The sequence below is a fragment of the Ranitomeya variabilis genome, chromosome 4 (genome assembly GCF_051348905.1).
Source record: "Ranitomeya variabilis isolate aRanVar5 chromosome 4, aRanVar5.hap1, whole genome shotgun sequence".
NCBI lineage: Eukaryota > Metazoa > Chordata > Amphibia > Anura > Dendrobatidae > Ranitomeya > Ranitomeya variabilis.
The window spans coordinates 588,511,931-588,536,810 of NC_135235.1; the positions used below are offsets into that span (position 1 = coordinate 588,511,931).

The 24,880-nt window shown below is 43.4% G+C and overlaps 1 long non-coding RNA gene across 2 annotated transcripts in view; it reads right to left on the reverse strand.

Annotated features, from left to right (window-relative positions):
• Positions 1 to 24,234, reverse strand: part of LOC143769202 (uncharacterized) — a 117,838-nt gene extending 93,604 nt beyond the window's left edge. For both annotated transcript variants that reach the window (XR_013214260.1, XR_013214259.1), the window contains exon 1: positions 24,165 to 24,234. This is a non-coding gene — a long non-coding RNA (uncharacterized LOC143769202). The remainder of the gene's footprint in view (positions 1 to 24,164) is intronic.
• Between the last annotated feature and the right edge of the window lie 646 nt (positions 24,235 to 24,880).

Consider the following 24,880-nt stretch of genomic DNA (forward strand, 5'->3'; position numbering starts at 1 on the left):
TCATTGTCTCCAACCCCCTGCTCAATGCAGCGCAGGATTCACTAAACGATCTCAGACAGATGTCTGTCCAGCCTCTGTTTGAAGACTTCCATAGAAGGAGAACTCACCACCTCTAATGGCAGCTTGTTCCACTCACCCTCACTGTCAAAAAGTTTTCTAATATCTAATCTGTATCTTCTCCTTTTCAGTTTCATTCCATTGCTTCTCGTGTTTCCATGAGAAAATGAGAATAATGATGATCCCAGTATGCTGTGACAGCTCTTCAGATATTTGTAGACAACTATTAAGTTTCCTCTTAGCCTACTTTATTGCAAGCTAAACATTCCCAGATTCTATAACCATCCCTCGTAGGACATACTTTGCAGACCGCTCACCATCCTGGTAGTTCTTCTGTGAACTTGCTCCAGTTTTTCAATGTCTTTATTTAAAATGTGGTGCCCAGAACTGGATACTGTATTTCAGATGAGGCCTGACCAAGGAGAAGTAGGGGGGGATAATTACTTCACGTGATCTAGACTCTATGCTTCTCTTAATACATTCTAGAACTGTTTGCCTTTTTTGCTGCTGCATCACACTGTTGACTCATGTGCAGTTCTGATCTTTTAGTATACCCATGTCTTTTTCACACATGCTGTTGCTTAGTTCTTTTCTTGCCCAGATGTAGAATTTTGTTTTCCTCCCTCTTAAATACAATTCTATTAGCCGATGCCCATTGTATAAGCTTATCTAGATCCTTCTGAATCCTTTCCCTGATTTCTCTAGTGTTAGCTATTCCTCCTAGCTTTGCTTTCTTAAAAAACACAGATACAAAATAGTATTTTAAAAGTTCGGCCTTCTCAACACCATTTTTGACCACTTCACCCTTTTCATCCTGTAAAACTCTTATAGCATCTTTGACTTTTCTTTTGCTTTTAACATACCCCCAACATTCTTTTTACTGCTTTTGGTCTCTTTGCAAGCCTCACGTAATTACTTGTTTTTAGCTCTTTTAACATTTGCCCTGTATAAAGGTTGCACCATGATTTACCAAGAATGATTACTCTAGAACACTGAAAATGCATTACTGCCATAGAAAATGGGAAAAATGAAAAAAAAAAGCGCTATATAATGTACACATGAAATATTTATCTGCAAAAATTCCTATGAAAAAAAGGAAGGTACTTCGCGCACAGATTGACCAATATATGTGAGCTCAATTGCCACGTCAAGGCTTCCTTCGTAAATTGGCACCTCTCCTGGGCAAAAAAGCCTGTAATTTATGGGTCTGTCCAAGTGACCTTCATGAGTCTGTCCAAGTGACCTATAGTAAACACCTACAATAGTGTCCTTTCTGTTCTTCTCTTCTTGTATTCGTACCCAGTTTCTACACAGCTACCAGTCGTCACCGAAGCTTGGATCTCTGTGAATACATATGGTTTCCTAACATACAATGCAACATCGCCTCCCATCTTGTTTATCCTGTTTCTAATAAATATGTTTGTTGTAGCCTTCAAGGTTTGTATTGCAATCATGTGCATCATCCCACCACGTTTCAGTGATTCCTATGACATCATATGCATTTGTATAGACACATTTTAGTTTGTAGTTGGTTTCTATTGCTCCTCTATTTTTATTTAGAGTTTATTGTTTTTGTTCTTTATTTTCACGTCTAATAGCAGAGTTCTCAAGAATTCATTAGCTGCATGTTTTTTCCTGGCCTTATATTTCCCATTCCATATTGCTCTAGTTTAAAGCTCTCCTGATAAGTGTAGCAAGGCATCTACCAAATATGTGTTTTCCTGGTTTAGGTCGTGTTAGGCTGAGTAGCCAGAACCTTGTCATGCCAAGGGAGTGTGCTATGGCTGAAGTAGCGCAGGATACTTCATTCGTTCATGTCCTGAAAGAGCTGAAAAGCTCCAAAACCTAGGGCCAGTAGGTTAAGCCTCCCTAGGTGAGAGAAAAAATTTTCACCACTGACTATAAATATATCCATCTCATGTTGAAGTACCCAGTTGGTTGAAACAGCTATGGTGGATCAGTGTCAGATTCCTGTCCGATGCCTGCAGAATCCGCTGAAGGTATCATCCACCGAAAGAAAGGCCCTGGCCGAAGACGTTCAAGTCAATACTGAGCAAGTAGAGCTCTAAATAGAAGCATTGTATACTTAAAAGATCGCATTTTATGTGCTGTCTTGTCTATTTCATCCACTTCTCTTAGGTCTTCCGTGGCTGAGAACTCATGGGCCTGTTCTTGACTGGAAATCCGATAACGTGCTTTGTTGGGGACAGTCATATCATGAGAAGTGTCTGGTTCCTGTTTGGCCACCTGTGTCACCATCTTCTCCACGTGGTCTGCTATTCACCAACTCATTTTGTGCTGATGTCTCGGAAAGAAGGGAAGTGGAGACTATCTCCACACAGTTCTGGCAATTATTCCAGTGACTTGCTCCTTGGAACCTTCCTGCCTCCTGGAATTGTCTTCATGGACACTAGTTTAGAATAGACCCAGAGGTATCTTCTATTCACTGATCAGGAGAAAGTACTTCAGTTTGTCTTTGTTTCTTTCAAGGTGGTAGCTAGTCTTGCTGGGAAGAGCGAGACACAGCAATTCAAGGATCCTGTTTCCACTCCTGTTTTGGTCTCCTCTGAGAATGTCTTCATTGTGAGAAGCATCCTAGCCAAGAAGAAAGTGGGAGATGTAACTTTTCTTCTAGTGAACTGTAGAGAATGTGATACTGAAGAGAAGTATTGGGAGTCCAAGGAGTGTATTGATGACTCATTTCTTCTGCAAAGATGTCTTACGGACTTGAAGAAGAGGGGGCGTAAGGGGGGTACTATAACACTATGCTGATCTCTCTGTCACCTCCCAGGAGGGACGCCGGCATAATTACCACCCCGGCCACATTATTCTCGCTCCCTGATTCCTTCTCCCTGCCTTCTATGCATGCTGCACTTGCTTCTGGGGGTGAGCATAGTGCACATGCAAGCTCCCTTGTTCTTAATTGGTCAGCGTGTACTTTGAAAAATGCCCCAGGCAGAGCCAGTGTCAGCACCCGGGCAAGTGTCGGAGCCCTGAGCAGGCAGGGGACAACTCACCGTCGGGGACACCAGCATGCTATGGGGGCCCGGTGCTTGTGCCAGTGCCGGCACCTACGAGTGGGCCCTCCTGCTGCTTGCTCCGAGCCTCGATACTTGCAATTCTCATCTTTCCCTGTTCCTGCACTGCGGCATCTTCCATCCTCTGACTGTCATGTTCAGGTCAGAGGGCGTGATGATGTCAGTGCTGTGCACCCTCTGCCTGCGCAGTCACAGTACATAGAGCTGGAAGACGCAGAGGAATCTGGAGCAGAGCAGTGGCCAGCAAGGAGAGGTGAGTATTTAATTTTTTTTTAATGTTTCAAACAATATATGGGGCCAATTATACATGGAGCAGTATATGGGGCCAAGTACATATGGAGCATCATATGGGGCTAATTATTTATGGAGCAGTATATGGGGCCTAAAATGTATGGAGCAATATATGGGGCCAGTTATATATGGAGCATTATATGGGGCCCAATCTGGGGCTCATTATATTGTATGGAGCATTATATGGGGCTCATAATACTGTATGGAGCAATATATAGGGCTCATTATTCTCTATGGAGCAATATATGGGGCTCATTATTCTGTATGGAGCATTATATGGGGTCCATTATTGTGTATGGAACACTATATAGGGCTCATTATTCTGTATGGATTATTATATGGGGTCCATTATTCTGTATGGAGCAATATATGGGGCTCATTATTCTGTACTGATCACTATGTGGTGCCCATAATACTGTATGGAGAACTATACGATCTGGTTTCTGAGCTATTGATATCACTCATGTAATGTAAGAAGTAAGTGAAATCTTTGGCATTGTACTATACCGATATTTCTTTGCAGCATCTGCGTATCATGAATTGTATTAAAGGGGCCCATGGAAATTCTTTCCCCCAGGGCCCATGAAAACCTGGAGCCAGCTTTGCCCCCAGGCACTTTGTATAACAGGCACACTCCCCAGTAGGGAGGTGCCTGAGCAACTCCTTTAGTTTCCCTACATTGTGTGTGTGTAACTGTATGTTGTCAAGTCCCTTGACCTATAGTATCTAGTTAAAGTTAGTTTGTTATCCTGAACCTGTCCCTGTATTTCTGTATAGTGTGTACTTACCCTTTAGCTGCTCCAGTGGTACCTGAACTCTGTGGTTGCTTCGGCAGTTCCCGACCCCGAAGTTGCTCCAGCGGTACCCAAATTCTAAAGCCAAAAGTGTCCAAATCCAGCTTAGTCTGTGACTCTGAATTCAGTCCATGTCAACGTACTTGCATCGGGGACTGCCTAGTTGTGGTACCTGGCAGCTACCTGAAGCTCCAACCTAACTCCACTATAAGGAGCTCCAGTGAAAACCAGGTAGCCGCACAGCTAAACCCTTCCTTGGCAAGCCGTGGCACCACAAACCACGTGTGCCACCTGTGAGCTTGACACCTTTATTGTTTGTACATGTCTCTGCTTAATTGTAAAGTGCTGCAGAATGTATTGATGCTATATAAATAAAATTATTAAAATGTATTATTATAGTTAGATAAAATACATTTTTAGTTGAGATTGGTATAGTTTTCAAATCATTATGTCTGAATATTACAGATGAACTGTCACGTGCCATAAAATTTTTCATTTTTTACCTGTTGTAAATGGCACTGTTCTCCAGAATCGTCATTGTCTTACTTTTGTTCCTACGTCTCTCCCTTCCTAAGATATGGCTCCATCTTCCTTGTATATTAATCTAGTCTTTTTGGACAAGTGGGAATGGTACTATGCGTGTTCTTGTGAACAAAGCCCAGCTGGCTTAAAAGACTAGATATATATACACTCACCGGCCACTTTATTAGGTACACCATGCTAGTAACGGGTTGGACCCCTTTTGCCTTCAGAACTGCCTCAATTCTTCGTGGCATAGATTCAACAAGGTGCTGGAAGCATTCCTCAGAGATTTTGGTCCATATTGACATGATGGCATCACACAGTTGCCGCAGATTTGTCGGCTGCACATCCCAAAGATGCTCCATACAAGGCAGGATGGATCCATGCTTTCATGTTGTTTACGCCAAATTCTGACCCTACCATCCGAATGTCGCAGCAGAAATCGAGACTCATCAGACCAAGCAACGTTTTTCCAATCTTCTACTGTCCAATTTCGATGAGCTTGTGCAAATTGTAGCCTCAGTTTCCTGTTCTTAGCTGAAAGGAGTGGTACCCGGTGTGGTCTTCTGCTGCTGTAGCCCATCTGCCTCAAAGTTCGACGCACTGTGCATTCAGAGATGCTCTTAGGCCTACCTTGGTTGTAACGGGTGGCGATTGGAGTCACTGTTGCCTTTCTATCAGCTCGAACCAGTCTGCCCATTCTCCTCTGACCTCTGACATCAACAAGGCATTTCCGCCCACAGAACTGCCGCTCACTGGATTTTTTTTCTTTTTCGGGCCATTCTCTGTAAACCCTAGAGATGGTTGTGCGTGAAAATCCCAGTAGATCAGCAGTTTCTGAAATACTCAGACCAGCCCTTCTGGCACCAACAACCATGCCACGTTCAAATGCTCTCAAATCACCTTTCTTCCCCATACTGATGCTCGGTTTGAACTGCAGGAGATTGTCTTGACCATGTCTACATGCCTAAATGCACTGAGTTGCCGCCATGTGATTGGCTGATTAGAAATTAAGTGTTAACAAGAAGTTGGACAGGTGTACCTAATAAAGTGGCCAGTGAGTGTATATATACAAAGAAAAGGGAGGCATATCTCGGGAACGGAGAGGAGCAGGAAAAAAGTAAAACGATGCCAGATTCAGAAGAACAGCGGAATTTACACAAGGTTAAAAAAAAATCATATACGGTAATTATGACAAGTGACAGGTCCTCTATTTTGGACTTAAAAAGTCACATTCTATCCACTGGATAGGTGATAACTAGAGATGAGCAGATTGATCCTTCGATGATCGAATGTGAGTAGAATTACCTAAAATTTGTTTCTTTCTGTTCCCAGGCGTAGATATAACATTGGTGCAACCTGTGCATCTGCATAGAGACCAAAATGGTAAGGGGGCCCACTTATAGCTCCAAAGTAGGTGTAGTTGTGTATGATGATAAGCTATTAGTTTGTCTTATGTCCGTGTCTGCTCCTGCTCTCTCTTGTAGAGTAGTCAATGGGGTGTTCTCGCTTTCTCATCTTTTCCATGTGTATTTTACGAGCACTTAAAAGCTTTCCAGTACTGAGCAAATTTATTCTCCGCAAATGTAATATTTTTAAAAAATTTGGTGAAGGTGGTGAACTCAGATTTCATTGGTGTGGCTCCCCAGTCCCCACTGTTTACCAGGCCATGCGTCTTGAGTTCTCACGTTCATCCCTGGCAGCAAGACTGTCCAGGAGGTGAAAAATAGAGCGTTAGGTGGTGATGAAGATAGCTGAGCACATTTGACTTTCTACAATTAAGTTTCTGCAGCCTATGAGGTGGGCACTATGGAATAAGAGAGTTAAAATTTCAATCTTCAAAAACTGATGCTGTTGGGCTCATTGAATCTGATTGTTTTAACTCTTTCCTTTCCAAAGCACACAGATTAGACATATCACCTACTTTATGTTATCAGGGTTTGCGTTTGTAGAGTTCTTTGCAGGTTATGGAGATATGGTGGGAAGCTTGGATCTTCGTCCTGTATTCATTTTTAGTCAGTCCCTTTGGGAGATAAAGCCTTGGGAGAGGAAGAGTTAAGGCTGCCCAGTATTACTTTGGGGCCATCACGCCACATTTAACTAAATCTGTGCAAAATCATAAAATGAGGAAGAGAAGGTTTGATTTTATCTGGAAAATTCCCATTCAGCCACAATATAATTGGATTTTGTAGATGGAAAATCCAGTTTTGGTGCCGCTCGGGTCATGTGAGGTGACATCTGGGGACATCGGACCCACTTACTGCAAACAGGACGCGCAACACAAAACATGGTGACACACTTGTGACTCGCAGCGAGGGCTGAGCAAATATACAGATGATTTGGGAATCACAAACAAAACCCATAGACTGTTTGTCTTACCTGCAGGATATTCAGTGAGAATGCAGCATCATCTGACCTGGAACGCATGACATCCTCCTCTCCCAGACGTTACCTTACACGACTGATTATCTAGTCTCTTAATATCACACTACTCATATAGCACCAACATAATCAGTAGCTATGTACCAGCTTGTAGTCACTGGCATCATCTCTGTACCTGGGAGCTGACATTCACATCTGTGTATGTCACATATTATGTATCACTCCCATCATCCCCATGCTGGGGAGCTATGGGTGTGGCTAAAGGGGTGAAGAGGTAGCAGTTGCCCCCGAGGAGGTCCAAAAGCTTTGTGGCTCTCTGCCACAATATTAACCATAGCAATACTCACTTTTGAGTTCACATCCCATCCAAAATAACATTTCCCACAAGTCAACCCCCTCCCAACAATTTGACATCAGGACGTTAAATGATGAGAGAGTATCCTGAAACCTTCCAGAAGCAATGATTTCTAGGAAGTTTTGGGAGGTTTCTATGGCACATGGGTAATTTGCCAAATTTGAAAAGTCTGGAAGGTCTCCGAGAGTCGCCAAGTATGTACATAAATTGGGCAGATTTATCAAGGCTGTCTTTGTTAGCCATAGCAATCAATCACAGCAAAGCTTTCATTTTTTAAAAGCAAAATATGAAATAAAAGCTGAGCTCTGATTGGTTACTATGGGCAACAAACACTTTTTTTTAACAGTTTTTATAAATCTACCCAGTTCCTATTTATCATCCCTAATCGTATGAGAGCACCGTGAAATTTACCTTTGAGTGTCGCTTCCATAACCCTTTGACCCCCATAAACTCACATCCTATGTGTTTACACCAGTTCGTAAAAATGCTAAATTTGTGCGTGATGTGGAGCTGCCCAAAAAATATTGTGGCTTTTGCTGTTATCATGTCAGCTCTGCCAAAAAGGAGCAGCTGCAGCAGAATGCGGGACGACTATGCTCACCTTTCAAATTTATGGAAGGTAGTAGTGTTCCTTACACCAGAAATGTTACTCCAAGGACTGGAGTAACACTTCTTACTGGAGAAACATTTCTGGCAAATCTTGTGCCTTCAGTGTACCTTATAACTGAACACCGCCTTATGAAACACCAGTCTTAATGAATCGGGGCCAAAATGTATCACTCAATGAACTGGCAGTCATCAGGAACCATGGCCAGACTTTGCTCAACAAGGGAAGATCCTGTTCAAAGTAACGATGAGATGGAAATATCAGCACTTCGGGGAGGCTACTGTACCCAACACAGACATAAGACAAAACTCCACACCCCGCAATAAAACAGCCTGAAGGGATAACATTGAGCCCCTTGTTATTCAGAGCAGGGTCTCAATGCTTTGCCTTCTCCCAACCAATCCCTCTATGACCACAGCTCCCCGACTCGATCCCCCCATTCAGAATCACTATATTACAAAGCATCTAAGATGTTTTAGTCCAAGTATTGATTGTCACACGTTCTTCTCAAATCAAACAATTACAACCTGGGAGCAGCAGGCTTGGACACATTATCAGCAGCTGGTCCCTTTTAGATGGGACTCGAAGCTTATGTGGAGGTGGGGGATGCTTTCTGGATAGAGGGGTTATGAAGGTGGGCAGATTAATGAATGAATACAAGGCAATTAGTATGAGTCTCCTGCTAATCCTGACTTGGGACCTCATCTTCTGTGCATGGAAACAATTAAGGTCAAGCAACTATGGTGACAGAGGAAGCCTAAAAACACACAGCACTAGACGTCTATGAATGACCTAGCCCCCCCTCGTCTTTCATCTGGGGTTCACATGGACCAATTTGAGTTCTCTTTGCTCTGTGATAACGACTTCCCTTTGCAATTTCCTTGAGGAACTGAGATTGCTACAATAAAACAGTGATTTCCAACTCTCAACTCTTTGGATGACTGGAAATTCGTACATACCCCTATAACAGGTGGACATGGCAATGATCTGCACAATAATATTTCTCTATTCATACATTCATTCATCCATTCAATTATTCAACCAACCATACATTCGTTCATTTATTCTTTTCTGCTAGTTATTCATCCATCCATCTACGAAATCATTTACCTATCATCTATTCATTCATTTATTTATTCACCCATCTGCTTATTCATTTATCATCCATTTATAAATTTATTTAGCCATCCACTTATTCATTCATCTAACATCCAGTTATTCATTCACTTATTCTTCCATCCATCCATATGATCTTTATTCACCAATCCATTCATTTCTTAGCTGTCAACAAAGAGGGCGTTTGGCAAGCAACCATTGCTTCTGACTCCTCCATAATATACATATTCAGCTTGGCTAAGCTTTCATGTGTTTTCATTGGGGAGTGGGAGACAAATGGTTGACAGACGCATCTGGCAGTGGATCATCTCCCATGGGAATGATGGATCGGACAATCTGAAATCTAATAGATAACTGGCCCAGTTGACATTTTTGAGCACTTCGAGTAAGGACAACGTTGCATAAGGACCATATATTTGACTCATAACAATTTATGTCCCTTTTTTATAACATATGATTTTTTTTGTTAAGACAAAATACTGTATGTTGCAATATTGTTAGCTGTAGAAGTACCTGTAACCAAGTGTAGACTGAAGCATTTCCAGAAGACTTCAAGAAGTGATATCATCTTCAATGTATGTCAATAACAAAGTTCAGTAAAGCCAAAAAGTAGTCCATAAGCCAAGCCCTGAGGTCTAAGAGTCTCAGTTTTGAATTTGAACCTTTTTAGTTGCCATGTTAGATATCTAAATCATTATGATCTTCCAGAAGACTTGAGTGACTTGCATCTTGGAGACATTGTCAATTGGATCAGAAGCCATATTGATCTAACATGGCAGCTAAACAGGTCCATATTAAAAAAAATGTTTCATCTTAATCTCTAGAAGACCACTTCTTGAGGAAGACTATCTGTCCTAGTCCTATTATATATGCATACAGGCTATCGTCTTTGAGATCGCCATACTTCTTGATCACTATTGTTTATTGTAATATGTGGTTATCACTTCACTGTATCTACTTTACAGGGGTTGTAAAGGACTAAAAGAACATGGCTGCTTTCTTCCTGAAACAGCACCACACCTGCCCCTTGGTTAAGGCTCGCATTGCAACTCAGCCACAATGAGGTGAATAATAAATGAATAAGACTAAGCTGTAAAAAAAGATGCACATCCTGGACAGGGGTGGTCTTGTTTTTAGAAAAAGGCAACCATATAATTCCCTATGCAGTCTTTAAAGTGGTTGTCTCAACAGTCAACATTAATAATGGTTACGATTGCAAAGTACTCGCAACAAATAAGCAACTGTGCAATTTTAGGGCTCGCTCACACTATCATGTTTATCGGATGAGTGCTATTTTTATTGGATAGCACTCGGACCAATGATATTTACTGATATCAGCACTGATTATCGATTTTTTTCACAGATCGAATCTGTCAGTGGAAAAATTGCAGCTCACCTAATAAAATCTATAGGTGTGTGGAAAATATTGGACTGACACAATGGAGAAGATGGAGAAATTTTAATCTTCTCACCTATGCTACGATTCTCTCATCAGACAGAATTGGTTCACACTATGCTGACACTCTGACCAAATTCGCATCAGAGTTTGATCACAGTGTCAATACCATAATGAATCCAATTCTCTCAGAGGAGAGAATCTACTTTCTTGTGACCCTAGGTTCAATCTTATAAAAAATTCTTGCTGTTTTTAAGGACGGAAAAATTTCAATTCCATTTTTAATGCTTGTTGTCTAAATTACTGGGTCATTGTGTCAGTCTAGTAGTGTGGCTGAGCATGTGCAGTACATGCAAGCTATTTTTAATAGCGCTTGTAAGCACTAATCTAAATCTGTCCAGATCGATGTAGCACACGATTTGGCCACCTTTAGTGTCTGCGCTACTTCAGTGATGCTGCAGCATCGGAGGGTGCATAATTTAGACCAGTGGTGTAGACAATCTTCAGGAGAACAAGAAGCCGAGAGGCAAGGTAGTGGTGCACTCCTGAATATGAACCTTTAGAAGAAAACTTTATGCATTCTTGAATGGATGGAAACCAAGAGTTTCTCTAAAGACGTCCAATGCTCAGATCACATTTGTGAGATTTAAAACCATCATGTTAAACTCCAGTACAAGCAATGCCATAACTCTAAGACTATGTTTACATGTCCATGGTGGCTTCCATGGTCACGATTTTTAGCCGAATAGACACTGTTGAATTATGATAAGTTTCCGGTGTAGTATCCTTTGTGGTACATGTATAAAATCTGATTAAAATGAAGACAGAGTCTAACTTAACTTTAAATTATGTTTTTTTCCAAAATTTCTCTCCCCTCACTTCACCAGACTGAAATGAAGACATCGTTCTCACATTGCGTTGACTGGATCCTAATATATATCTATATGGTAAATTCTTTTAATATCAGACATGAAAGTGGGAAGAACGTACAATGTCAAAACTATCCATGAACAGAAACCCTGTCACTTCATTTCACTGGAGGGTACACACAAGATGCTTTCCGAAAGCAGCAGATAACTAGAGGCGGCCTGTGGTTTATTGACGCTAAGTCAACGTGACATCTGTCACTGTCCTCTTCCGATGAGACACGAATGACTGAACAGTGAGCACGGACTTCTCAAGTCAATATCTTCATAGGACTTAAAAGAATAAAAGATATTCAAGAAATAAGTCATCGCAACTCCTAGCTCTACTGTCTTCTTGAGCAACCTGCTATCTCCGGAACTTAAAAAGCGTGAGGGGTCTCTTATTTTTTGCCAAATATTTTTATTCCTTCACCTAAAATTAATCTGGAAGAGGTAACAAAGGTGACTCAAGGGATAAATGTTCCTTCTAGATACTCAGATTCCCTGGAAAGATGTCACAGAATCCCACTGAGCAAGCTAAAGGAGATCACTTTGTCTACTAGATGGTCTGATTCTATGACCACTGCATCGCAAACTCTGCTATTAATAATATACACCAGTGATGGTGAACCTTTTAGAGACTGAGTGCCCAAACTGCAATCAAAAACCCACTTATTATTTGCAAAGAAATAATACATGCTATTAATCCTCACGCACTTTCAGACTCCCTACACTCATCGTCCCCATTCTCTTCTTTTTCCTGTCCTGATCAGGCTGTACATCACTTCAATGACACTCTTAGAAGCACCCTTGCCCAAGTATCTCCCCTCACCCTCAGAACCTACAAACACAGAGTGAAACAGCCCTGGTTCACATCGCAAACCCGATTTTTCCAGCGATGCTCTAGGTGTGCTGAACGCTTATGGAGGAAAACACGCACACCAGAAGACTTCATACACTTCAAATTTATGTTAAGGACCTATAACTCTGCCCTTCACCTTGCCAAACAGACCTACTACGCCACCCTGATCTCCTCACTATCCAAGAAACTTTTTGACACCTTTCACTCCCTCCTCAGTCCAAAAGCACAAGCCCCTATCACAGACACTTGTGCTGATGACCTGGCCTCCCACTTTATACAGAAAATAGACAATATCCGTCAGGAAATCCGCTCCCAGACACCCCCTCCCTTCATCTCCCCTGGCTCACTCTCCACATTCGATCCCATCACAGAAGAAGAAGTCTCCAAGCTCCTCTCCTCTTCTTGTCCGACTACATGCACTACCGACCCCATTCCCTCACACCTCCTCCAGTCTCTCTCTCCAGTCGTCACAACTCACCTAACTACAATCTTTAATCTCTCCCTCTCCTCTGGCATTTTCCCCACCTCCTTCAAACACTATCATTACTCCATTACTAAAGAAACCCACCCTCGACCCATTCTGCACAAACAACTACAGACCGGTCTCCAATCTCCCCTTCATCTCTAAACTCCCGGGGCGCCTGATCTACTTCCGCCTTACCCGTTACCTCTCCACTCACTCCCTCCTAGACCCTTCACTGTCCGGTTTCCGCCCCCTACATTCGACAGAAACTGCACTCATCAAAGTGACCAATGACCTTCTGACAGCAAAATGTAACAGTGACCACTCTCCGCTCATTCTTCTCGACCTTTCTGCAGCTTTCGACACTGTTGACCACCCTCTCTTACTCTCTAGGCTCCTGTCACTAGGCATTAAGGACACTGCTCTCTCCTGGTTCTCCTCCTATCTTTCTGACCGCTCTTTCAGTGTTCTGTTCTCTGGCTCCACTTCATCTCCTCTTCCTCTCACTGTTGGGGTACCTCAGGGCTCAGTCCTTGGCCTCCTTCTCTTCTCCCTCTACATAGCCCCAACTGGACAGACCATCAGCAGATTTGGCTTTCGGTACCATCTTTATGCTGATGACACACAACTATACACATCATGCCCTGACCTTACTCCCGCTGTACTACAGAACGCCAGCGACTGTCTGTCCGCAGTCTCCAACATCATGTCCGCTCTCTATTTGAAACTCAACCTCTCCAAAACTGAACTTCTTCTGCTCCCGCTGTCTAACCTCCCTAAATCTGACATTTCCTTCTCCGTGGGTGGCACCATAATAACACCCCGGCAGCAGGCGCGCTGTCTGGGTGTTATGTTTGACTCCAATCTCTCCTTCAACTCCCATATACAATCTCTTGCCCGCTCATGCCGCTTACACCTAAAGAACATCTCTAGAATCCGCCCTTTTCTCACCATGGAAACAACAAAAACCCTCACTGTTGCCCTGATCCACTCCCGCCTGGACTACTGTAATGCTCTATTAATTGGCCTCCCCCTCACTCGACTTTCCCTTCTCCAGTCCATCCTTAATGCTGCAGCCAGGGTCATCCATCTGGCTAATCATTACTCGGACGTGTTCACTCTTCGCCAGTCATTACACTGGCTGCCCATTCATTACAGGATAATTCAAAGTACTTGTTCTCACCCACCTGGACAAGGGGACTCTGGACTTGCCTCCAAACCAGCCGGACTCTACCTGCCCTGTGATCTGGTGCCCTGGACTGTGGATGCTGAAATCTTCAGTAAAGGTAAAGAGACTGCAACCTTGTGTCCTCGTTCTTCTCTGTGCCTCTCACCATACCACCATCTACACACCGGGAAGCCCTGGGGACATACTTCACCTGTGGGAAGGTATACCCTCTAGCTGCCATAACATCACCCCAGCGGACCCCTTAACCCTTTTCTGACATCGGACCTACTATCCCGTCGAGGTGGGGTGGGCCCGTATGACCACCGATGGGATAGTACTTCCAGCGCGATCGGCCGCGCTCACGGGGGGAGCGCGGCCGATCGCTGCCGGGCGTCAGCTGACTATCGCAGCTGACATGGGCACTATGTGCCAGGAGCGGTCACGGACCGCCCCCGGCTCATTAACCCCCGGCACACTGCGATCAAACATGATCGCAGTGTTCCGGCGGTACAGGGAAGCATCGCGCAGGGAGGGGGCTCCCTGCGGACTTCCCTGAGACCCCCGGAGCAACGTGATGTGATCGCGTTGCTCCGAGCGTCTCTTACCTCCTATCCCTGCAGGCCCCGGATCAAAAATGGCCGCGGGGCTGCATCCAGGTCCTGCAGGGACTACTTCCGGGTCCAGAGCAGGCACTGGTAAGCCTGCAGCACTGTAAGTCAGATCGCTGATCTGACAGAGTGCTGTGCAAACTGTCAGATCAGCGATCTGTGATGTCCCCCCCTGGAACAAAGTAAAAAAGTAAATAAAAAAAATTCCACATGTGTAAAAAAAAAATAAAAAAATTCCTAAATAAAGAAAAAAAAATTATTATTCCCATAAATACATTTCTTTATCTAAATTAAAAAACAAAACAATAAAAGTGCACATATTTAGTATCGCCTCGTCCGTAACGACCCAACCTATAAAACTGTCCCACTAGTTAACCCCTTCAGTAAACACCGTAAGAAAAAAAAAAAAACGAGGCAAAACACGCTTTATTATCATACCGCCGAGCAAAAAGTGGAATAACACGCGCTCAAAAAGACGGATATAAATAACCATGGTACCGCTGAAAACGTCATCTTGTCCCACAAAAAACGAGCCACCATACAGCATCATAAGCAAAAAAATAAAAAAGTTATAGTCCTCAGAATAAAGCGATGCCAAAATAATTATTTTTTCTTTAAAATAGCTTTTATCGTATAAAAGCGCCAAAACATAAAAAAAGATATAAACGAGATATCGCTGTAATCGTTCTGACCCGAAGAATAAAACTGCTTTATCAATTTTACCAAACGTGGAACGGTATAAACGCCTCCCCCAAAAGAATTTCATGAATAGCTGGTTTTTGGTCATTCTGCCTCACAAAAATTGGAATAAAAAGCGATCAAAAACTGTGACGTGTCCGAAAATGTTACCAATAAAAACGTCAAATCGTCCCGCAAAAAGCAAGACCTCACATGACTCTGTGGACCAAAATATGGAAAAATTGTAGGTCTCAAAATGTGGAGACGCAAAAACTTTTTTGCTATAAAAAGTGTCTTTTAGTGTGTGACAGCTGCCAATCATAAAAATCTGCTATAAAAAACGCTATAAAGTAAATCAAACCCCCCTTCATCAACCCTTAGTTAGGGAAAAATAATAAAATTAAAAAAATGTATTTATTTCCATTTTCCCATTAGGGTTAGGGCTAGGGTTAGGATTAGGGCTAGGGCTAGGGCTATTGTTAGGGCTAGGGCTAGGGTTAGGGCTAGGGTTAGGGTTGGGGCTAGGGTTGGAGCTAAAGTTAGGGTTGGGGCTAAAGTTAGGGTTAGGGTTGGGGCTAAAGTTAGGGTTAGGGTTTGGATTACATTTATGGTTGGGATTAGGGTTGGGATTAGAGTTAGGGGTGTGTCAGGGTTAGGGGTGTGGTTAGGGTTACCATTGGGGGTGTGTTTGGATTAGTGTTTCAGGTAGAATTGGGGAGTTTCCACTGTTCAGGCACATCAGAGGCTCTCCAAATGCGACATGGCGTCCGATCTCAATTCCAGCCAATTCTGTGTTGAAAAAGTAAAACAGTGCTCCTTCCCTTCCGAGCTCTCCCGTGCGCCCAAACAGGGGTTTACCCCAACATGTGGGGTATCAGCGTACTCGGGACAAATTGGACAACAACTTTTGGGGTCCAATTTCTCTTGGTATCCTTGGGAAAATAAAAATTTGGGGGGCTAAAAATCATTTTTGTGGGAAAAAAAAGGATTTTTTATTTTCACGGCTCTGCGTTGTAAACTGTAGTGAAACACTTGGGGGTTCAAAGTTCTCACAACACATCTAGATAAGTTCCTTGGGAGGTCTAGTTTCCAATATGGGGTCACTTGTGGGGGGTTTCTACTGTTTGGGTACATCAGGGGCTCTGCAAATGCAACGTGACGCCTGTAGACCAATCCATCTAAGTCTGCATTCCAAATGGCGCTCCTTCCCTTCCGAGCTCTGCCATGCGCCCAAACAGTGGTTCCCCCCACATATGGAGTATCAGCGTACTCAGGACAAATTGGACAACAACTATTGGGGTCCAATTTATCCTGTTACCCTTGTGAAAATACAAAACTGGGGGCTAAAAAATCATTTTTCTGAAAAAAAAATATATATTTTCACGGCTCTGCGTTATAAACTGTAGTGAAACACTTGGGGGTTCAAAGCTCCCAAAACACATCTAGATAAGTTCCTTAGGGGGTCTACTTTCCAAAACGGTGTCACTTGTGGGGGTTTTTAATGTTTAGGCACATCAGGGGCTCTACAAACGCAACATGGTGTCCCATCTCAATTCCAGTCAATTTTGCATTGAAAAGTCAAACGGCTCTCCTTCCCTTCCGAGCTCTACCATGCGTCCAAACAGTCGTTTACCCCCACATATGGGGTATCAGCGTACTCAGGACAAATTGCACAACAACTTTTGGGGTCCAATTTCTTCTCTTACCCTTGGGAAAATAAAAAATTGGGGGCAAAAAGATAATTTTTGTGAAAAAATATGAATTTTTATTTTTACGACTCTGCATTATAAACTTCTGTGAAGCACTTGTAAGGTCAAAGTGCTCACCACACATCTAGATAAGTTCCTTAAGGGGTCTACTTTCCAAAATGGTGTCACTTGGGGGGGTTTCAATGTTTACGCACATCAGGGGGTCTCCAAACGCAACATGGCGTCCCATCTCAATTCCAGTCAATTTTGCATTGAAAAGTAAAATGGTGCTCCTTTCCTTCCGAGCTCTGCCATGCGCCCAAACAGTGGTTTACCCCCACATATTGGGTATCAGCGTACTCAGGACAAATTGTACAACAACTTTTGGGGTCCATTTTCTCCTGTTACCCTTGGTAAAATAAAACAAATTGGAGCTGAAATAAATTTTGTGTGAAAAAAAGTTAAATGTTCATTTTTATTTAAACATTCCAAAAATTCCTGTGAAACACCTGAAGGGTTAATAAACTTTTTGAATGTGGTTTTGAGCACCTTGAGGGATGCAGTTTTTAGAATGGTGTCACACTTGGATATTTTCTATCATATAGACCCCTCAAAATGACTTCAAATGAGATATGGTCCCTAAAAAAAATGGTGTTGTAAAAATGAAAAAAATTTCTGGTCAACTTTTAACCCTTATAACTCCCTAACAACAAAAATGTTGGTTCCAAAATTGTGCTGATGTAAAGTAGACATGTAGGAAATGTTAGTTATTAAGTATTTTGTGTGACATATCTCTGTGATTTAAGGGCATAAAAATTCAAAGTTGGAAAATTGTGAAATTTTCTAAATTTTTCCCAAATTTCCATTTTTTTCACAAATAAACGCAGGTAATATCAAAGAAATTTTACCACTATCATGAAGTACAATATGTCACGAGAAAACATTGTCAGAATCACCGGGATCCGTTGAAGCGTTCCAAAGTTATAACCTCATAAAGGGACAGTGGTCAGAATTGTAAAAATTTTCCTGGTCATTAACGTGCAAACCACCCTTGGGGTAAAGGGGTTAAAGCAGCGTCGGTCACCCTGACCGAATACCACAGGTGGCATCACAAACACAAACTTTATCCCAATAAAGACCTTTCCCTTTTACACGGATGTCCCAGGGCCACGGACCAGGTCAGCCACTGTGACATCCCCCTGTGAACCGAAGGACCCGGTACCGAGTACCCCACGGCCCCATGGGGGCGCTCCACAAGCAAAAGTGCTACCAAGCACAGTATGATACCCCCCACAGTGAACTCCTCCACACGCACAGTATGTTGAACCTACTGTACCCCTCTCCCTCAGTTTCCCCAACAAAGAATGGTGACCCCATCACAGTATGATTCTCCAACTATAATTTCCACACAGCCCTCCATACAGTATAACGGGCGCATAAAGTCCCCCATACAGTACAATGGCTCCACATAGATCTCCATAAAGCATAATGGCTCCACATAGTCCTCCATACAGTGCAATGGCCTCCACATAGTCCTCCATAAAGTGTAATGGGCCCCACATAGTACTCCATGTAGTATAATGACCCCACACGATGCTCTAATACTATAATATGGAGTTCTCCAAACTGTATAATGGCCCTACATGTGAAAAAAAGGGAATCCAGCTCCAAGAGATAAAATCACTTAACTTTAATAGCATTAATTTAAAATAGGCTATAAGGCACACAAAAAACGGATATACCGGAAGGAGAGTGCCTGAATAAACTGTACGCGTTTCAAACACAGAAGTGCTCTTAGTCTTAGTAATGGCCCCACACAATGCTCCATACTGTATAATGGCCCCACGTGATGCTCCATACTGTATAATGGCCTCACACAATGCTCCATACTGCATAATGGCCACACACGATGCTCCATAATGTATAATGGCCCCACACAATTCTCCATACTGCATAATGGCCCCACACGATGCTCCATACTGTATAATGGCCCCACATGATGCTCCATACTGTATATTGGCCCCACACAGTGTTTCATACTGTATAATGTGCCCACATAGTGCTCCATACAGTATAATGGCTTCACATAAAAAATAAATACCGTATATACTCATGTATAAACCAACCCGAGTATAAGCCGAGGAACGTAATTTTGCCACGAAAAACTGGGAAAAATTATTGACTCGAGTATAAGCCGGGTATGCATTGTCCCCTAATCCCTATTCTGGTATGCATGGTTCCTCATTCCCATCTTTACCTGCATGGCTCCTTATCCCCATCCTTGTCTGCATTGTTCCTCATTCCTCTCATTGTATGTGTGGCTCCTCATCCCCATCCTTGTATGCATGGCTCCTCATTCCCAACCTTGTTTGCATGGCTCCTCATCTCGAGCCTTGTCTGCATGGCTCCTCATCCCTATCCTTGTTTACATGGCTCCTCATCTCTATCATTGTTTGCATGGCTCCGTATCCTCATCCTTGTATGCATAGCTCATTATCTCCATCGTTGTATGCATGACTCCTTATCCCCATTTTTGTCTGTATGGTTCCTCATCCCCATCCTTGAATGCATGGCTCCTTATCCCTGTTATTCTGGCTCTTCAAGGCAGTATGAGTCTCTAAATCCTTAGCAATCAATCCCTTAGATAACTCTATGACTGTTGTACTCACATGCAATGCATCCTCAGATAGTTCCAACTCAGCCACACTGACATGTAAAAAGAGTCCAGGAGAAACAGAGTTGATTTTCTCTGAAATCTTGTATTAACGTACAATGCAGCAGGAGGAAAGAGTAATCCCAAACAGCAAAGTACATATGTATGTCCAAAGATGGTTACAATAAACTGAATAATGGGAAAGATGGGAGGAGCAAGGGCTAACATCACAACTACAGGAAAGAAGGGACAATTTTCAAAGGGCAGGGCTTCTGCCCAGCAACAACAGAATATAATGCATAACACAGAAAACACAAAAGCTGTTCCCATTTATGGGACACAACACCTGTCCTTATATGCATGGTTCCTCATCCTTATCCTTGTATGTATGGCCCCCATGAGAAAAGCATAAAAAAAACATTCTACTTACCTTCCCTGCGCACCCTCGCAGCATCTTGTTCCTGTGACAGTAGCTCCTGTGGCCGAGCAATCACGTGTCCCAATCATTAAGGTAATGAATTTTCACTCCACACCACACCTATGGGAGTGGAGAGAGGTGAATATTCATTACCTTAATGAGCAGGCACATGTGATCGCCTGACTGCTGCAGGAAGCCGGCTGCTGCGGCTGACACTGTGCACACTATAAGAAAAATTAATACTCACTGCTAGTGCAGTGAAAATTCATTTCTCTTTAGCAGGGGGCACAGGCTTTAGCCACAGCTACTGGTTCCACCCTCCTGTGATCTGCTGCTCCGCCACTCTCCCTTCCCTGTCGTCTTCTGGAACAATGACTCGTGTTCGTGTATAAGCCGAGGGGAGCGTTTCAGCACACAAAAAATGTGCTGAAAAACTCAGCTTACACATGAGTATATACGGTAACTACTCACTTCTGCCCGTTCCAACTCTGATCTGGTCTATTCATATATCCCATTCCTAGCACTAGAGCCGCCACTCTCCTCAGCCCACGCGCAGACTGATGGCAGGATGCATGACCTGATGGGATGTTGTGCGTGCAGAAGAGAGTGGCCACAGTGCTAGTGATGAGGGAGATGGCGAGGGGGCTGAGAAGAGTGGTGGTGGCACTAGTCATGAGGAGATGGCGTGCATGCCCACCGGGAGGGCTCTCCATGCCCCCTCTGGCACTCGTGCCATAGGTTCGCCGCCACTGATATACACCATAAAGTGTGGATCAAGTGATTCCTCCAACTTTCAGCTGTAGTTTAGACTTTTTCTTTGCTGAACCTTATCAGTCCTAGTGTACCATTGCCATGCTACGGTGCCAGTACTTTGTCTATGAGATGGCCAGCCAGACCACAATTCTAATCTGCGTTTAGCAGATTGGACGCTAACAGCAGAAAATGACTTATTTTAAAATAAAGTGTTTGTGATATATTTTTTTTAAATTTCTAATTTTTTGATATTTCAGGAAGAGTTTTCAGCAGTTTTTCTCATCTTCAGAGTCCGGGTTACAGTGACAAGTGATACCTCTATAAACAGCTGATAAATTAGGAACCACCAATCACAGTAAGTGTTGTCACAGCTCCTCCTGCTCCCCCACCCTTCATATTGACCTTTGTACACGCTCATTAGATGATTCAATATAAAAGATAAGGTCTGAGTCAGTCTACTGCTGCTAATGTACATGTGAATTTCCAACAGGAACTAGAATCGAGAATAGCCTCAGTGGCCATTTTGAAAATTGCAAGGTTTCTAATTTTAATTTTTCATACAGATGGTGATATTGAAAAAAAAATGCCCCCAATTTTTTAAAAACACATTTAACAGAAAAACCTGCCAATCAATAGGCAATTTTCTGATTAGACATTCCCTGAAGAGGATAATACCAGTAGCTCTTTTAAATAAATGGCACAGTTATAAAGTATACACAAAAATGCACAAAAAAAGTATTAATTATTGCCACTGAAGTAGCATACAGAGTAAGGCCATGTTCACACAGTGCGTTTTTTACTGCAGAACCGCAGCGGTTTTGCCGCTGCGGTTCCGCAGCTGTTTTCCATGCAGGGTACATTACAATGTACCCCTATGGAAAACAGGAACCACTGTGCACACGGTCCTGAATTTCCCTTAAAAAGCCGCGATGAATCGGTGCGGGAAAAAAGAAGGAGCATGTCACTTCTTTCCCCGAAACTGCAGCGGTTCTGCACCCATAGACCTCCATTGTGAGGTCAAACCCGCAGTAAAACCCGCAGATCAAAAATATATCTGCGGGTTTTATTGCGGTTTGTGGTGCAGAACCGCTGCAGCCGGAAGTGCGGGGAAGCGGCCGGAAGTGCGTCGGCGGAAGTGCTTGGGCGGAGAGACATGGAGGCGTACCGTCGCATGGGGATCGTGTCGGCCGTTTGATTGAATTGGTATGTGTGTGTGTCTGTCTGTGTGGTGTGTGTATATGTGTGTGTGTATGCGTGTGTGTGTGTGTGTGTGTGTGTCCCCATGCGACGCCACCATTGTGCTAAGTCGCCGTATGGGACTACGACTCCCATCCGGTATTAGGATGGGAGAGTTGTCCCTGTGTCCGGCGACTTAGTACAATTGTAAAGTTACACAAAACACCTACACACAATACACATACATGACACACAGTACATACAACATATAACACAGAGTATATACTCACCAACAGCACACTTGTAGGCGAATCCCTCGATCCTCCAGGAAAAAATCACAAAATAAAAAATCAAATTCATACTCCCTGTCCGCAGAATCCATAAAACGAGTGTCCCACGCCGATCGGCTGCTCTCCGGCGATACACTGCCAGGAGCGAAGCTCCTAGCAGTGTATCGTGTACTGTTCCGGAGTTCAATGACTCCGGCGTCTCGGTTAACAGCAGTACAGCTGCGTTGAACTTTCCCACGCAGCACTGCCGTTAAGCGAGAGTGCCGGGGTCAATGACCGCCGGTAAACTCGCTCGCGCATGCGCAGTGACACACCGACAGGAACTATGGCTCCTGTCAGTGTGTTGCTGCAGCCGTGGAGAGCAGACATGTCTCTGGATGTGTCTGTTCTCCATGGAAAATCTTCGTGGGATACGTGGCACTTAAATACGTGGCAATTAAATACGTGACACGTGGCACTTAAATACGTGATACGTGTCACTTAAATATGTGGCACGTGGCACTGAAATACGTGATACGTGGCACTGAAATACGTGATACGTGGCACTGAAATACGTGGCACTTAAATACGTGGCACTGAAATACGTGATACGTGGCACTGAAATACGTGATACGTGGCACTGAAATACGTGATACGTGGCACGTGGCACTTAAATACGTGGCACTGAAATACGTGGCACGTGGCACTTAAATACGTGGCACGTGGCACTTAAATACGTGGCACTGAAATACGTGGTACTGAAATACGTGGCACTGAAATACGTGGCACTGAAATACGTGGCACTGAAATACGTGATACGTGGCACTGAAATACGTGATACGTGGCACGTGGCACTTAAATACGTGGCACGTGGCACTGAAATACGTGATACGTGGCACTGAAATACGTGATACGTGGCACGTGGCACTTAAATACGTGGCACGTGGCACTGAAATACGTGGCACTGAAATACGTGGCACTGACATACGTGATACGTGGCACTTAAATACGTGGCACTTAGGCTATGTTCACATTTGCGTTGTGCGCCGCAGCGTCGGCGCCGCAACACACAACGCAAACAAAAACGCAGCAAAACGCATGCACAACGCTGCGTTTTGCGCCGCATGCGTCCTTTTTTTGATTGATTTTGGACGCAGCAAAAATGCAACTTGCTGCGTCCTCTGCGCCCGGATGCGTGCGCTGCAGTGACGCATGCGGCGCAAAACGCAAGTGCGACGCATGTCCATGCGCCCCCATGTTAAATATAGGGGCGCATGACGCATAGCTGGATAGAGCTGGATCCGCGGGCTGTGATCTGGCCTACGCTCCGCACTCGGCGGAGCGCTGTCATTCAAAACACGTCCACTCATTTTGGTGTTTAGTCCCAAAATGGAGGATGGAAGAAGAAAAGGGTTGGACAAGGAAATGACATCATTTCTTTTTTTTTTTCCCCCCACTGCAGTTAAAGCTTTATTTGTGTCAAACACAGACAATCTGCAGAGAAAACTGCATAAAAAACCGCACTAAAAACCGCATCAAAAACCGCATCAAAAACGCACCAAAAACGCACCTGCGTTTTCTGCCAAGAGCTGCGGTTTTTGTCCTGAAAAAAAAAGGATTGAAATCAGGATCGTGTGAACATAAGACAGATCATCATGGAACATGACAATAAGAGGGGAGAAAAAGAGACGATCACACAGTCCCATATAATGTAAAAGTATAGCAAATCTTTATTAAGTATTAGTAAAAACACCCAGAAGAGAATGTGGGTACACAACATATACAGAACGTGCATGGACACACAAGGCAGAGAATTATAACATACCTCAATGGGAGAGTATGACAAGTGGAATATATGTAGCATGTGTAGCAAAGACACAACACATGAAAATTAAAGTTATCCCTGCACTAGGAACCAAGTGGTATGGTGTCGAATCATGCATATAAGCATGGATGAAGGTTTACCTGATGGAGGTTGGTTCCGAAACGCGTGTTGGGGTGGACACACAGGCAGTGTGAGTCCCTGCTCCATTGGTACTCAGCCTACAGGTATAATATATCTCTTATACAATTGTTCTCATATTTCCCTGCGGGCAGGGTGTTACCTGAGCTATAATGCTCATACTATTATGCTATGCTTATTGCTTAAGTAAAAACAAGGAAAACAAAACAAGCAAAATCCAGTAAACCCTCTACTCATGATGTCACAATTCAGTATATGTAAGAGGTAACTAGCGCCTGTATAAAGGATGTCACAGGACACACCAAATAATTGCTAAAGCAAAAAACCACAAAAAATAGGTGCAAAGAACGTCCAAAATAGACAAAAATCTTTATTCAATATATAAATAACACAACAAGGAATACAGAAATAGTGGGTTAAAAAATGCAGATATCATATACAGTACGCATGGAGCCCGACCACACACCACACATCAGCAGCCAGGCAAAACACAATAAAGGTACAGAGTACTCCCTAGTTACTGCCTGCTACATTTTAAAAGTCTCTGAGCATGCTACATGTATATCTCTCAGGAGCCCATACCAACAAATATCCAAAGATTATGCCAATATAAGATGTATCCAAGAAGTGTCTTACCAGCTGCTAACGCTGGGAGAGCGTCCGCTCCAGACCCACCCCGACGCGCGTTTCGGAGATGTCCTTCCTCAGGGGGCGTGTC